A 14,990-nucleotide genomic window follows, 5' to 3' on the forward strand; every position below is an offset into this window, starting at 1 on the left:
CATCTATGTACATCAGTGATATTGGCCTGGAGTTTTCTTTGTGACATCCTTGTCTGGTTTTGGTATCAAGGTGATGCTGGCCTCCTTGAATGAGTTTGGGAGTGTTCCTCCCTCTGCTATATTTTGGAAGAGTTTGAGAAGGATAGGTGTTAGCTCTTCACTAAATGATTGATAGAATTCGCCTGTGAAGCCATCTGGTCCTGGGCTTTTGTTTGTTGGAAGATTTTTAATCACAGTTTCAATTTCAGTGCTTGTGATTGGTCTGTTCCTATTTTCTGTTTCTTCCTGATTCAGTCTTGGCAGGTTGTGCATTTCTAAGAATTTGTCCATCTCTTCCAGGTTGTCCATTTTATTGGCATAGAGTTCCTTGTAGTAATCTCTCATGATCTTTTGTATTTCTGCAGTGTCAGTTGTTACTTTTCCTTTTTCATTTCTAATTCTATTGATTTGAGTCTTCTCCTGTTTTTCTTGATGAGTCTGGCTAATTGTTTATCAATTTTGTTTATCTTCTCAAAGAACCAGCTTTTAATTTTATTGATCTTTGCTATCGTTTCCTTCATTTCTTTTTCATTCATTTCTGATCTGATCTTTATGATTTCTTTCCTACTGCTAACTTTGGGGTTTTTTTGTTCTTGTTTCTCTAATTGCTTTAGGTGCAAGGTTAGTTGTTTATTCGAGATGTTTCCTGTTTCTTAAGGTAGGATTGTGTTGCTCTAAACTTCCCTCTTAGAACTGCTTTTGCTGCATCCCACAGATTTTGGGTTGTTGTGTCTCCATTGTCATTTGTTTCTAGGTATTTTTCGATTTCCTCTTTGATTTCTTCAGTGATCACTTCGTTATTAAGTAGTGTATTGTTTAGCCTCCATGTGTTTGTATTTTTTACAGATCTTTTCCTGTAATTGATATCTAGTCTCATAGCGTGTGGTCGGAAAAGATACTTGATACAATCTCAATTTTATTAAATTTACCAAGGCTAGATTTGTGACCCAAGATATGATCTATCCTGGAGAATGTTCCATGAGCACTTGAGAAAAATGTGTATTCTGTTGTTTTTGTATGGAATGTTCTAATATCAATTAGGTCCATGTTGTTTAATGTATCATTTAAAGCTTGTGTTTCCTTATTTATTTTCATTTTCGATGATCTGCCCATTGGTGAAAGTGGGGTGTTAAAGTCCCCTACTATGAATGTGTTACTGTCGATTTCCCCTTTTATGGCTGGTAGTATTTGCCTTATGTATTGAGGTGGTCCTATGTTGGGTGCATAAATATTTACAATTGTTATATCTTCTTCTTGGATCAATCCCTTGATCATTATGTAGTGTCCTTCTTTGTCTCTTCTAATAGTCATTATTTTAAAGTCTATTTTGTCTGATATGAGAATTGCTACTCCAGCTTTCTTTTGGTTTCCATTTGCATGAAATATCTTTTCCCATCCCCTTACTTTCAGTCTGTATGTGTCTCTAGGTCTGAAGTGGGTCTCTTGTAGACAGCATATATATGGGTCTTGTTTTTGTATCCATTCAGCTAATCTGTGTCTTTTGCTGGGAGCATTTAGTCCATTTACATTTAACGTAATTATCGATATGTATGTTCCTATTCCCATTTTTAAAATTGTTTTGGGTTCATTATTGTAGATCTTTTCCTTCTCTTGTGTTTCTTGCCTAGAGAAGTACCTTTAGCATTTGTTGTAAAGCTGGTTTGGTGGTGCTGAACTCTCTCAGCTTTTGCTTGTCTGCAAAGGTTTTAATTTCTCCATCAAATCTGAATGAGATCCTTGCTGGGTAGAGTAATCTTGGCTGCAGGTTTTTCTCCTTCATCACTTTAAATATGTCCTGCCAGTCCCTTCTGGCTTGCAGAGTTTCTGCTGAAAGATCAGCTGTTAACCTTATGGGGATTCCCTTGTGTGTTATTTGTTGTTTTTCCCTTGCTGTTTTTAATATGTTTTCTTTGTGTTTAATTTTTGACAGTTTGATTAATATGTGTCTTTGCGTATTTCTCCTTGGATTTACCCTGTATGGGACTCTCTGTGCTTCCTGGACTTGATTAACTATTTCCTTTCCCATATTAGGGAAGTTTTCAACTATAATCTCTTCAAATATTTTCTCAGTCCCTTTCTTTTTCTCTTCTTCTTCTGGAACCCCTATAATTCGAATGTTGGTGCATTTAGTGTTGTCCCAGAGGTCTCTGAAACCGTCCTCAGTTCTTTTCGTCCTTTTTTCTTTATTCTGTTCTGTAGTAGTTATTTCCACTATTTTATCTCCCAGGTCACTTATCCATTCTTCTGCCTCAGTTATTCTGCTATTGATGCCATCTAGAGTATTTTTAATTTCATTTATTGTGTTGTTCATCGTTGTTTGTCATCTTTAGTTCTTCTATGTCCTTCTTAAATGTTTCTTGCATTTTGTCTATTATATTTCCAAGATTTTGGATCATCTTTACTATCATTATTCTGAATTCTTTTTCAGGTAGACTGCCTATTTCCTCTTCATTTGTTAGGTCTGGTGGGTTTTTATCTTGCTCCTTCATCTGCTGTGTGTTTTTCTGGCTTCTCATTTTGCTTATCTTACTGTGTTTGGGGTCTCCTTTTTGCAGGCTGCAGGTTCGTAGTTCCCGTTGTTTTTGGTGTCTGTCCCCAGTGGCTAAGGTTGGTTCAGTGGGTTGTGTAGGCTTCCTGGTGGAGGGGACTAGTGCCTGTGTTCTGGTGGATGAGGGTGGATCTTGTCTTTCTGGTGGTTAGGTCCACGTCTGTTGGTGTGTTTTGTGGTGTCTGTGGACTTATTATGATTTTAGGCAGCCTCTCTGCTAATGGGTGGGGTTGTGTTCCTGTCTTGCTAGTTGTTTGGCATAGGATGTCCAGCACTGTAGCTTGCTGGTCGTTGAGCAAAGCTGGGTGCTGGTGTTGAGATGGAGATCTCTGGGAGATCGTCACCGTTTGATATTATGTGGAGCTGGGAGGTCTCTTGTGGACCAGTGTCCTGAACTTGGCTCTCCCACCTCAGAGGCACAGCACTGACTCCTGGCTGTAGCACCAAGAGCCTTTTATCCACATGGCTCAGAATAAAAGGGAGAAAAAGTAGAAACAAAGAATTAGTAGAAGTAGAAAGGAAGAAAGAAAGAAAGAAAGAAGGGAGGGAGGGAGGGAGGGGGAAGGAAGGTGGGAAGAAAGGAAGGAAAGAAAGAAAGCAGCAGATAAATAAAATAAAGTAAGATAAAATACAATAAAGTTATTAAAATAAAAAATAATTATTAAGAAAAACAAAAACAAACAAACAAAAAAACCCCAGACTGATAGAACCCTAGGACAAATGGTGGAAGTAAAACTATACAGACAAAGTCTCACACAGAAGCATACACATACACACTCACAAAAAGAGGAAAAGGCAAAAAAATCATAAATCTTGCTCTCAAAGTCCACCTCCTCAATTTGGGATGATTCATTGTCTAAAGGAGGGAAGGAAGGAAAGAAATAAAGAAAGAGATAAAGTAAAATAAAATAATTAAAATAAAAGATAATTAAGAAAAACAAAACAAAACAAAAAAAAGAACAGAAGGGTAGAACTGTAGGACAAATGGTGGAAGCAAACCTATACAGACAAAATCTCACACAGACGCATACACATACACACAAAAAGAGGAAAAGGGGAAAAAATCATAAATCTTGCTCTCAAAGTCCTCCTCAATTTGGGATGATTCGTTGTCTATTCATGTATTCCACAGATGCAGGTACATCAAGTTGATTGTGGAACTTTAATCCACTGCTTCCGAGGCTGCTGGGAGAGATTTCCCTTTCTCTTCTTTGTTCTCACAGCTCCCAGGGGCTCAGCTTTGGATTTGGCCCCGCCTCTGTGTGTAGGTCGCGGGAGGGCGTCTGTTCTTCGCTCAGGCAGGAGGGGGTTAAAGGAGCAGCTGCTTCGGGGGCTCTGGCTCACTCAGGCCGTGGGGAGGGAGGGGCACGGAGTGCGGGGCGGGCCTGCAGCTGCAGAGGCCGGCGTGACGTTGCACCAGCTTGAGGTGCGCCGTGCGTTCTCCTGGGGAAGTTGTCCCTGGGTCCTGGGACCCTGGCAGTGGCGGGCTGCACAGGCTCCCCGGAAAGGGGGTGTGGATAGTGACCTGTGCTCCCACACATGTTTCTTGGTGGCGGCAGCAGCAGCCTTAGCGACTCATGCCTGTCTCTGCGGTCCGCGCTTTTACCCGCGGCTCACTCCCATCTCTGGAGCTCCTTTAAGCAGTGCTCTTAATCCCCTCTCCTCGTGCACCAGGAAACAAAGAGGGAAGAAAAAGTCTCTTGCCTCTTCGGCAGGTCCAGACTTTTCCCCGGACTCCCTCCCAGCTAGCCGTGTTGCACTAACCCCTGCAGGCTGTGTTCACGCCGCCTACCCCAGTCGTCTCCCTGCGCTCCAACCGAGGCCCGAGCCTCAGCTCCCAGCCCCACCCGCCCTGGCGGGTGAGCAGACAAGCTTCTCGGGCTGGTGAGCGCCGGTCGGCCGGCACCGCTCTTCCGTGTGGGAATGTCTCGGCTTTACACCGCACCCCTGTTGCTGCGCTCTCCTCCGCGGCGCCGAAGTTTTCTCCCTCCGCCACCCGCAGTCTCCGCCCGCAAAGGAAGGGGCTTCCTAGAGTGTGGAAACCTTTCCTCCTTCACAGCTCCCTCCCCCTGGTGCAGGTCCTGTCCCTATCCTTTTGTCTCTGTTTATTCTTTTTTCTTTTGCCCTACCCAGGTACGTGGCGAGTTTCTTGCCTTTTGGGAGGTCTGAGTTCTTCTGCCAGCGTTCAGTAGGTGTTCTGTAGGAGTTGTTCCACGTGTAGATGTATTTCTGGTGTGTCTGTGGGGAGGAAGGTGATCTCCGCATCTTACTCTTCCGCCATCTTCCCGGAAGCCCTCGTGAAGAAACTTTTGAAAGGAATTAAGAAATCCTGCTTCTGAGAAAATAGATATAAAGGCATCACATTTTGTAAAATATTGAACAGATGTACTTTTGTTTAGTCTTATAATCATTTCTTTTCTTTCAGTCTTTCACCTTCAAGCCTGAACCATGACATCAAAAGCTTCAGAGAAGGGGAGGGCGGGCCCCCATTGGGACATCCTTTGGACTAAGTGCATCACCAATATTCTGCCAGTTACGTCCTGGTCAGAAGAGAAGATAAAGAGGAGACCCCATCCTCATGGGAGGAAGGAGGTAACAGAGACAGAGGGAGAACATGGTGACCAAGTGTCTGGGTGACCTTGTCTAGGCTGAAGTGCTAAATGGGGAGACATTTTAGGTACAGGGAGGGCAGGGATGAAAGAAGAATGGCTTTTGCACTATTTCTTCTTGAGAGAAAGAAATCTCACAGGGTGATTCTTCCCATCACAGGGTGGGCAACTACAGGGTCAGGTAGGTGGAGTGAAGGCCTGATTCCCCTGAATATCCCTTTCTAGAAGTTCCTAAGAATGCTACAGAGAACTATCTAGATAGCTAAAGGCACTGATACGTGAACTTAAAGGGAGGGGTATTAATGTGTTGGGGCAAAGTGACACTAAGCAAGGGTAGGCTGGCCCACGTGGGCTGAAGGTAGACTGGAAGTTGAAGACCAGACCTCATCAGACCCAGCTGAGAAAGAACTAAGACAGATCAGGCCCAGTAGATGCCAGGTGGGGTTCCCGTGCCTGGAATAGGGGATGGAAGGCAGGGGATGGTGAGTATGTATCTGGCGTCCCACCGCCATTCACTGAGCTGCCATCCTGGAGGAGCCGGGGAAGTGGAGGAAGTTTACAATATGCTCAGGCTTCTCCGCAAGCCTGATACCTAAAGATGCTCTTTATTTAATGGAGTTTACCAACTGAATTGTAGTTGTGTTTCTCTCTCTTAGCAGGGTGGGGGCCCATAAGGAATGTCAACAATTCTAGCACATCAATAAGCAGAGGGGTTTCTGAGCACACCGAGTGCAGGATGATAACATTTACAAGGCTGCCAGACAGGTCTGGCCTCCGAATCCTGGGGCCTATTAATGTAATTTATGTTACTTGAGTTTTTCTCAGAGCTTCAAGAATTTCTAAGTTGTAAAACTATGCAGTAAACTTTGGGTGGTAGGCAAGACCATGATGTTGGTATTAGTGCAGCGTTTGAACTTTTGGCAGTGAGAAGGTCTGCTCTGTGACCTTGGGGAGTGCAACCCCCTGTGAGGAGAGGGGATGCTGGGGGGTGGGATTCAGTGTTTAATGCACAGAGTCTTAAGAAGAAGCGCTGGAGAAGCCTGCACTGGCTTCCCGTTCTTCTGCAGTGCTCTAGCTGTCCATCTTCCTCTCCCCACCTCCGGGATGACTCTTCCTCTTCTTTCATTTTCAGTGGGTCCTTTGTCCTTGTTGGAACAGCCTGATGGGCAGGGTGGGCCCAGGGACCCAGAGCAAGGGCCTCTCAGATACTTTCTAAGGCCTTTCTAACACTCAAGTAACTGCAGCCACCACTGAAGAGAGCACAAAGCCATTTCCTGTGAGGAGAGTACATGTCTTCCATAATGCCTGCCCCAAGAATCAGAACCATAGGGTAATCAAAGTCTGGCCAAGCAGTTCTGGTTTGTTCCATTTCAGTTTGTTCTTTGATGCTGCACTGGAGGGCAACATTCCTAGTTTTTGAGGGAACTGTCACTTCTCCCTCCTTGTAAGTGATTTTTACTAATCTTATCTTCACTGTCAAGTATGAGAACAAATGTACAGACCTCCATTGAGAGATTTCAAATTGTATTAATCTTGTGGCAGATTATTCATGAATTTTTGCTATTCAAATGTCACACCCTTCCTTTTTCCCCATAAAAGACACGTGATGTGCAGTGGGTGGTTTGCAGAGCCCGAAGTAACCCACTTTGTTAATTAAATGCTGCTGATTGAACAGACTGAAAAAAAAGATCTGACAAGAAAGAAAAGGCAGCCATGTTAAAAAATGCTCCTTTGAGAACTCAAGAGAAAAGCAATCACTAATGTTTGCCAGGGGAACTGATGGCAGTAGAAATAAATGTATTTTTAATATGCATTTAAAATAACATGTTATTGATGAAGATAATAGAATACATAGAAACAATACAAGTTCTTGAGACTGTGATCTTACATTAGTGTGAGGGGGCTATAAAGATGGTGGAGAAAAATCCTTCAGGCACTGTTAGACTGGGAGACTCATTTTGCGTAAGTAATTCCTGCCCATAGAATCATCTGTCCTTCAGCAAAAATGCAAGAACTGTCTTCTTTCATGATTCCGGGCAAGAATGAGTGGATAATTTTTTTTTTTTTTTAAGATATTGGGGGTAGGAGTTTATTAATTAATTAATTTATTTTTGCTGTGTTGGGTCTTCGTTTCGGTGCGAGGGCTTTCCCTAGTTGTGGCAAGCAAGGGCCGCTCTTCATCGCAGTGCGCGGGCCTCTCACTATCGCGGCCTCTCTTGTTGCGGAGCACAGGCTCCAGACGCGCAGGCTCAGTAGTTGTGGCTCACGGGCCTAGTTACTCCGTGGCATGTGGGATCCTCCCAGACTAGGGCTCGAACCCGTGTTCCCTGCATTAGCAGGCAGATTCTCAACCACTGCGCCACCAGGGAAGCCCCAGAGTGGATAAAATTTTGAGGAAGGTAATTAATTTGCAAGATGTTGTCAATAAAGTAAGAGGAAAAAGTAAGATGTAGGAAAGTTTCCTCCATTGTGGAATAATTTATTTTTCTTGTAGTTGATGTGGGCATTTTAAAAAATTGAAGTATAGTTGCTGTGCAATATTATATAAGTTACAGGTGTACAATATAGTGATTCCCAATTTTTAAAGTTTATACTCCATTTATAGTTATTATAAAATATTGGCCATATTCCCCATGTTGTACAATATATCCTTGTAGTTTATTTTATACCTAATAATTTGTACCTGCTAATCCCCTACCCTTATCTTGCCCCATCCCATCTTGTCCCTCCCCCTTCCCTCTCCCCACTGGTAACTGCTAGTTTGTTCTCTATATCTGCGAGTCTGCTGTTTTTTTTTGTTATATTCACTAGTTTGCTGTATTTTTTAGATTCCACATATAAATGATATCATACAGTATTTGTCTTTGTCTGACTTACTTCACTTAGCCAAGTGCCCTCCAAGTCCATCCATGTTGCTACAAATGGCAAAATTTCACTCTTCTTTGTGGCCGAGTAGTAATCCATTGTGTATATATATCACGTCTTTACCCATCCATCTGTTGATGGACACAGGTTTGCTTCCATATCTTGGCAATTGTAAATAATGCTGCTATGAACACTGGGGGGCATGTATCTTTTCAAATTAGTGTTTTTGTTTCTTTCACATATATACCCAGGAATGGAATTGCTGGGTCGTATGGTAGTTCTTCTATTTGTAGTCTTTGGAGAAACCTCCATACTGTTTTCCACAGTGGCTGCATCAATTTACATTCCCACCAACAGTGTAAGAGGGTTCCCTTTTCTCCCATTGTGGAATAATTTTTATGTGCTAGCCAAGTGCTTAGCACATAGTATTTATTGAACAAATAATTGAGTCATGTTTATAGCATACAAGAAAGTAAGTTTCCTAAAACCAACATTCGACAACCACATGATCCCAGGGCTATCTAACTGACTCTAATTCCATGGTATCGACTATGTCATGCCACCTTCTGATTACCTTTAGCACCTACATTGGATGTACGGTCAGCTCTCTGTATCTGTTGATTCTGCCTCCTTGGGTTCTGCATCCATGGATTCAACCAACTGCAGATTGAACATATTCAGAAGAAATTTCAGAAAGTTCTAAAAAGCAAAACTTGAATTTGCTGTGAGCCGACAACTATATTTACACAGCATTGACACTGAATTTATATCTATCTGTATATAAATTTGTATATATCTATAGTATTACATTGTATTAGGTATTTTAAGTGATCTAGTGATGATTTAAAGTATACAGGAGGATATGTAAAGTATATGGGAGGTGATATGCAAATATCAATACTACACTATTTTGTATAAGGGACTTGAGCATCCGCGGATTTTGGTGTCAGTGGGGGTCCTGGAACCAATCCCCAGTAGATATCAAGGGACAACTGTATCATGGTTTGGTGTGAGTTGCCAACAATGAAAATATCTGGGGGAAGAGTTGCCAAATGAAATAAATACAGGCTTCCCAGTTAAATTTGAATTCCAGATAAACATCAATTTTTTTAGTGTAAAGATGTCCCAAATATTATTATGTGGTTCCTGCTGGATCCAGCACTCCATTCTTTCTCTTCTGTCTTGATTCTCATCAATTCATTCACTCAATGCATACTTTAATGGGCAGCTTCTCTGTGCCGTGTTCTGGATGTGGGGAGAAGAGGTAACAAAACTGACAAGTTTGCTGCCCTCATGGAGTGGGGAAGTAAACCAGGTAAAGAAATACCTCACGGACTTTCAGAAATGGCAAGGGCATCAAAGCCAGGGAAAGGGAATGATGGATGGTGCACATGAAGAGTGGAGACTGTGGTTAAGTCCCCATCCAGGAAAGACATCTCTGAGATGGTGACATCTGATTTGAGGAGGGAATGAAAATGTGAGTCACATGGAGATCTGGGACCAAACTGTCCAGCCAGAGAGGACAGCAGATATGCCAGAAATCTAAAACAATTTAAAACGATTTAAAAATTGTTCATTTTTAGCAATACTCTATTCCCCACTCCCACCCCCAGCAACTATTATTATTATTATATTTTTTAACATCTTTATTGGAGTATAATTGCTTTACAATGGTGTGTTAGTTTCTGCTTTATAACAAAGTGCATCAGCTATACCTATACATATATGCCCATATCTCCTCCCTCTTGCGTCTCCCTCCCTCCCACCCTCCCTATCCCACCCCTCTAGGTGGTCACAAAGCACCGAGCTGATCTCCCTGCTATAAAATAGCAATTAGTTTTAATTGTCCATTTTCTGTATCAAATCAGCAGAGGGCACAAAGGAACTGGCTGACAGGGCTTCTCTGCTGCAGCAGGAGATATTATGGGCAAAGTGCTGTTTGTTCTCGTGGGGAATTTTTTTCTGAGAAAAGCCCCCCCTGGGTAATGAGAGGCAGCATCTTGTACAGCAGGCGTCATCCACCCAATAGGCCTTTGAACAGCAGAGAGCAGAGTAATGAGGCTGCTTTACGGTTTAACTTAATCCGTTAGACAAGGTACTAGCTTTGTCATATAAACAGCTCCTATAAGGCACATTTCCCCAATAAAATGCAGAATAAAGGGCCATGGGGAATACTGACCTTAGTTTCTTAATGAAAAATGCTCCCACATCCTGGCGTGTGGGCCCATATGGTTGGCCACATGCTAAAGGGAGCTAAAGCCCTAGCTTTTGCATTAGATCCCGTCCCCTTATCTACTCAGTGGCATTGCTTTGGAAAGTCTCTCTTTCTTGCAACCTTCAGTTTCCCTCTCTGCTGCTAATAGCATAAAGTCATGCTCTCATTTCTCCCATCTTTTGAAAACCCTCTCTTGACCTTGTATCTTTCTCCAGCTATTGCTTCATTTCTGGGTCCCCTTTCTATCAAGAGTCCTTGAAATAAGTGTTATGCTTGCTGGCTCCTCTATCATGCTTCCTCTCTGTAACCCTCTCTGATCAGGCTTGGGGTCCCACCACTCCAGGAACACTGCTCTTGTCAAGGCCCCGTGATCCACTCTGCTGACGTCAAGGGTCAGGCTTTGCCCTCGGTTTTTGAGGATGGATCACTTTCTGCTCCTGGAAGCAGTTGGAGTCCAGGCCCCTCATCCCTGGTTCTTCTCCTGTCTCATTTGAAACTTTCTCAGCATCCTTTGCTGGTGTGTCCTCATTGCCCCAACTTCTAAATGTTGGATGTTCCAGGGTTTGGTTTTCAGACTTTTCTTTCTACACGTGTCCTCTCTGTGATTTTATTCCATCTCTACACTTATGTGTCTCAGATTTATATTTCCAACCCGGACCTCTTCCTTGAATGCCAGTCTGCCGTATGCAACTACTTTTTCAACTGCTCACAGGCACCTCAAACGTCGTCTGCCTCCGAATCTTTCCTGGGCTGCTATCGCCATGGTCCTCATCACCAGTGTCTCTCACCTGATTAACTGCAGCAGCTTCCTAACTAGTCTTCCTGTTTCTACCCTTGTTCCTCTATGGTCTATTCTTGAAATGGTAGTCAGAATGACCCTTTTTATGCATATAGATCATATCCTCCCTATGCTTAAAGCCCCAACTTTTCTTTACTTCAGAGGAAAAGCCCAAGTGCTGATGCTGGCTGCCAAGGCTTCCCGCTCTCTGGCCCCTTCTCTCTCCCCTGGCTCACTTTCTCTCCACCTACCTTGCTTCCTTGCTGTTTCTCACCAGTCAGATCCACTCCCACCTCAAGACCCTTGTGCCTGTGTTCCCTTTCTTCTCAGAGTGATCTTTCTTCAGATCTTTGTGACTCTGAGCTCTTTAAGCTCTCTGCTCAGATATCAAATCATGTGTGAAGTCTCCACTGGCCACTCTACTTAAAATAGTATCCTCATGTCCCCAGCGTGCTATCTCCCTTCCCAGCTTTACCTTCTTCTCGTCACCTGTAACCTTCTAACGTGTATATAAGACACAAATGTCTGTATATGCTCCTTGTCCTACCTCTCTAGCATGTAAGCTCTTCGAGGTCAGGGATTTATGTTTTCTTCATCACTGTATTTGCAGGCACCAGAGGAATGCCCTGCAAATTCAGGTGATCAGCAAATATTTATAAAATGAAAAAAAATCATGCTTTATCATTTAGTACATGATCAGCCAATGGGATCAAATAGTTGGAATCAAGAATTAATCTGGGGCTTCCCTGGTGGCGCAGTGGTTGAGAGTCCGCCTGTCGATGCAGGGGACACGGGTTCGTGCCCCGGTCCGGGAAGATCCCACATGCCGCGGAGCGGCTGGGCCCGTGAGCCACGGCCACTGAGCCTGCGCGTCCGGAGCCTGTGCTCCGCAACGGGAGAGGCCACAGCAGTGAGAGGCCCGCCTACCACAAAAAAAAAAAAAAAAAAAAAAAAAAGAATTAATCTGTTTGCCTTTCAAGAAGCTTTTCAGGAGTCAATTGCTTTTCCTAAGTTTACTCTAATGGTTTATGAAGTTTCAATTATAAATCATACTGTAAACACAATTCGATAAGTAATGATAGTTTTAGTAAATCTATGTAATAGTGAATGCTAATAAAGGCATAGTTTTCATCTGATTAAGATAATGATTGAAATTCCATTTGTACATTTTTTGTGTTGAAATAATTTAAATAGAAAAATTTTAAATAATCATTTTAACATAATAATGTGTTATATGCATAATGAAGTATTTATAACTCTTTACTCTTTGCAAGTGTTTTTCAGTAGAATACTTTCTAGGGACCATAAACTGAGCCATCTGCATGCTGCAGAAACCAGAGAATAATAGATGAGTTAATATTGCCCTCTAGTGGAAAACATGAGACTTGCAACATTGGCATCTGATAATCATAAAAGACTCCATTCCAGTCCAGGGAATGCCTAGGGATTGGATGTTTCCAATTTATCATCTGCTTTTATAGTGTTGAAATAAAAATTTTAATTTGATATTTAAAATCTCAATTATATAAAAGACTTGAATAATCAAGGTACAAAAAACATATAGGGCTTCCCTGGTGGCGCAGTGGTTGAGAGTCCGCCTGCCGATGCAGGGGACACGGGTTCGTGCCCCGGTCTGGGGGGATCCCACATGCCACGGAGCGGCTGGGCCCGTGAGCCATGGCCGCTGAGCCTGCGCGTCCGGAGCCTGTGCTCCGCAACGGGAGAGGCCACAACAGTGAGAGGCCCGCGTAACCGCAAAAAACCCCCAAAAAACATATATAACCAATCAACTTTTTAAAGAGTAATCACATTTCATAAGCAATCAAAAAATACAAATTAAGAAAAGAGGTATACCTTTTCATCTATCAAATCAGTAAGAGGTTTGAAAAGAAAGTGAAGGCGTGAGCAAAGAGGTATTTACATTGTTGGTAGGAGCATAGCTGGTATTGAGTTCTTAACCTGGAGTCCTTTTTTGAGGGGGAAGTTCCGTAAAATTGTATAAAGATTTTTGTGTGTATTTGTCTTTTTTTTCTGAGGAGAGATGAAAGTTCCATCAGATTCTCAAAGCCCATGCTCCCAAATGTTAAGAATAAATGTTTAAATTATTTCTGGAGGGGATGGGGGAAGTTGGCAATTTGTACCAAAAAATGTTCACCGGTATAGTATGTGCATTACGGCATTGTTTTGATGTTTAACAACTACAAACCACCTAAACGTTCAACAATAGGGAAGTTTCAAATAAATCACGTTCAAGCCCTAGGAGGGAGTCACTATGGCTATTACCAATAGTGCTATAGAATGAATGATTCTTTCACTTGTAAATTTTATTAGCAAAGGAACGAGTGAAAGAGGCTGGGTAGGGAAGCAACAATTCCTGAACATGATTTTTTTTTTTAACTGCAAGTCACCAAACAGAACTTCTCCAGTACAATGGTGCCATTGAAAGTCTTGATTAAATCTGTCTTTCATTTGATATTGTGTGCTAGGCATGAACCTTCCTTCTAGGTCCTCAGCAGAGGTGTGGGTGGGGAGGGGCACATTATAGTACTGTGAGAACACGGCATTGCTTATATAGATAATATTCCTACCAAAGAGGAATTGTGACTCTGGAACACAGTGAGCGCAGCAGTTACAACAAATGAAACAGCTACTAACAGGGCAGGATCTTCAAGATATAAGGTAAAGAGAAAATAAGCCAGGAGCTGGACAGTCCTGCTATCTTTGCTGTGAGTTTACATGAATCTTTTTTTTTAAAAACAAGATATTTTGCTTTTATTTTTAAAATTTATTCTTTTTGTTTTTCTTTTTTTTTTTTGCGGTACACAGGCCTCTCACGGCTGTGGCCTCTCCCGTTGCAGAGCACAGGCTCCGGATGCGCAGGCCCAGCGGCCATGGCTCACGGGCCCAGCTGCTCCGCGGCATGCGGGATCCTCCCGGACCGGGGCACAAACTCATGTCCCCTGCATCGGCAGGCGGACCCTCAACCACTGCGCCACCAGGGAAGCCCTATTTTTAAAAATTTATTTAAAAAAATTTTATTTTTGGCTGCATTGGGTCTTTGTTGCTGTGTGCAGGTTTTCTCTAGTTGCAGTGAGTGGGGGCTACTCTTCGTTGTGGTGCACGGGCCTCTCACTGCAGTGGCTTCTCTTGCTGTGGAGCACAGGCTCTAGGCGTACAGGCTCAGTAGTTGTGGCTCGCGGGCTGTAGAGTGCAGGCTCAGTAGTTCTGGTGCACGGGCTTAGTTGCTCCACGGCATGTGGGATCTTCCCGGACCAGGGATTGAACCCGCATCCCCTGCATTGGCAGGTGGATTTTCTCAACCACTGTGCCACCCGGGAAGCCCCTACATGCATCTTTGTTTTTAATTGTGGAGACCAAAGACCCTGGTAGCAGTGGTTGTCTCCGGGGAGGGGAGCTGGGGGGCTGGGAGGCACAGAGGGAGACTTTCTTTATTTTTAGTGCAAAGCTTTTGTGCATTCTGACCTCCCCCATTAAAAAAACTCCATCTGAGGATCACTTCATCAAATTACAGAAACAGAAAACCACAATACAAAAAAAATCTACCCAAAGGAAATCTTGTCATGGCAAAAAGGCTTCCAGGCCTCAAAGTTTGGCTCCCTTGTTTTGAGTAACATCCAAATGTTTATGGATTTAGTTGAAACCCATCCTCAGGATTTTAGTCAAGTGCTGTCATGTTTTTTTAATTTCCTATTGCAGGATTTCTGAAATCCCATCTGGTCAATGAAGTGATTTTTGGCTGAACTAATAACTGCAATAGATGAAAGTAAATAATAAATTTAAGACATTAATTGCGGTGTTCCTACTTTTTAAAAAATCAGCTAAAAATCCTAGAAAGATCTACTGTTTTATAGGAAGGTAAGATCCTTTCTCTTATATACATAAAGTTACACATTCATGCTCCAGGGCAGGTGGCTT

This window comes from Phocoena sinus, chromosome 4 (genome assembly GCF_008692025.1).
Source record: "Phocoena sinus isolate mPhoSin1 chromosome 4, mPhoSin1.pri, whole genome shotgun sequence".
NCBI classification, from domain to species: domain Eukaryota; kingdom Metazoa; phylum Chordata; class Mammalia; order Artiodactyla; family Phocoenidae; genus Phocoena; species Phocoena sinus.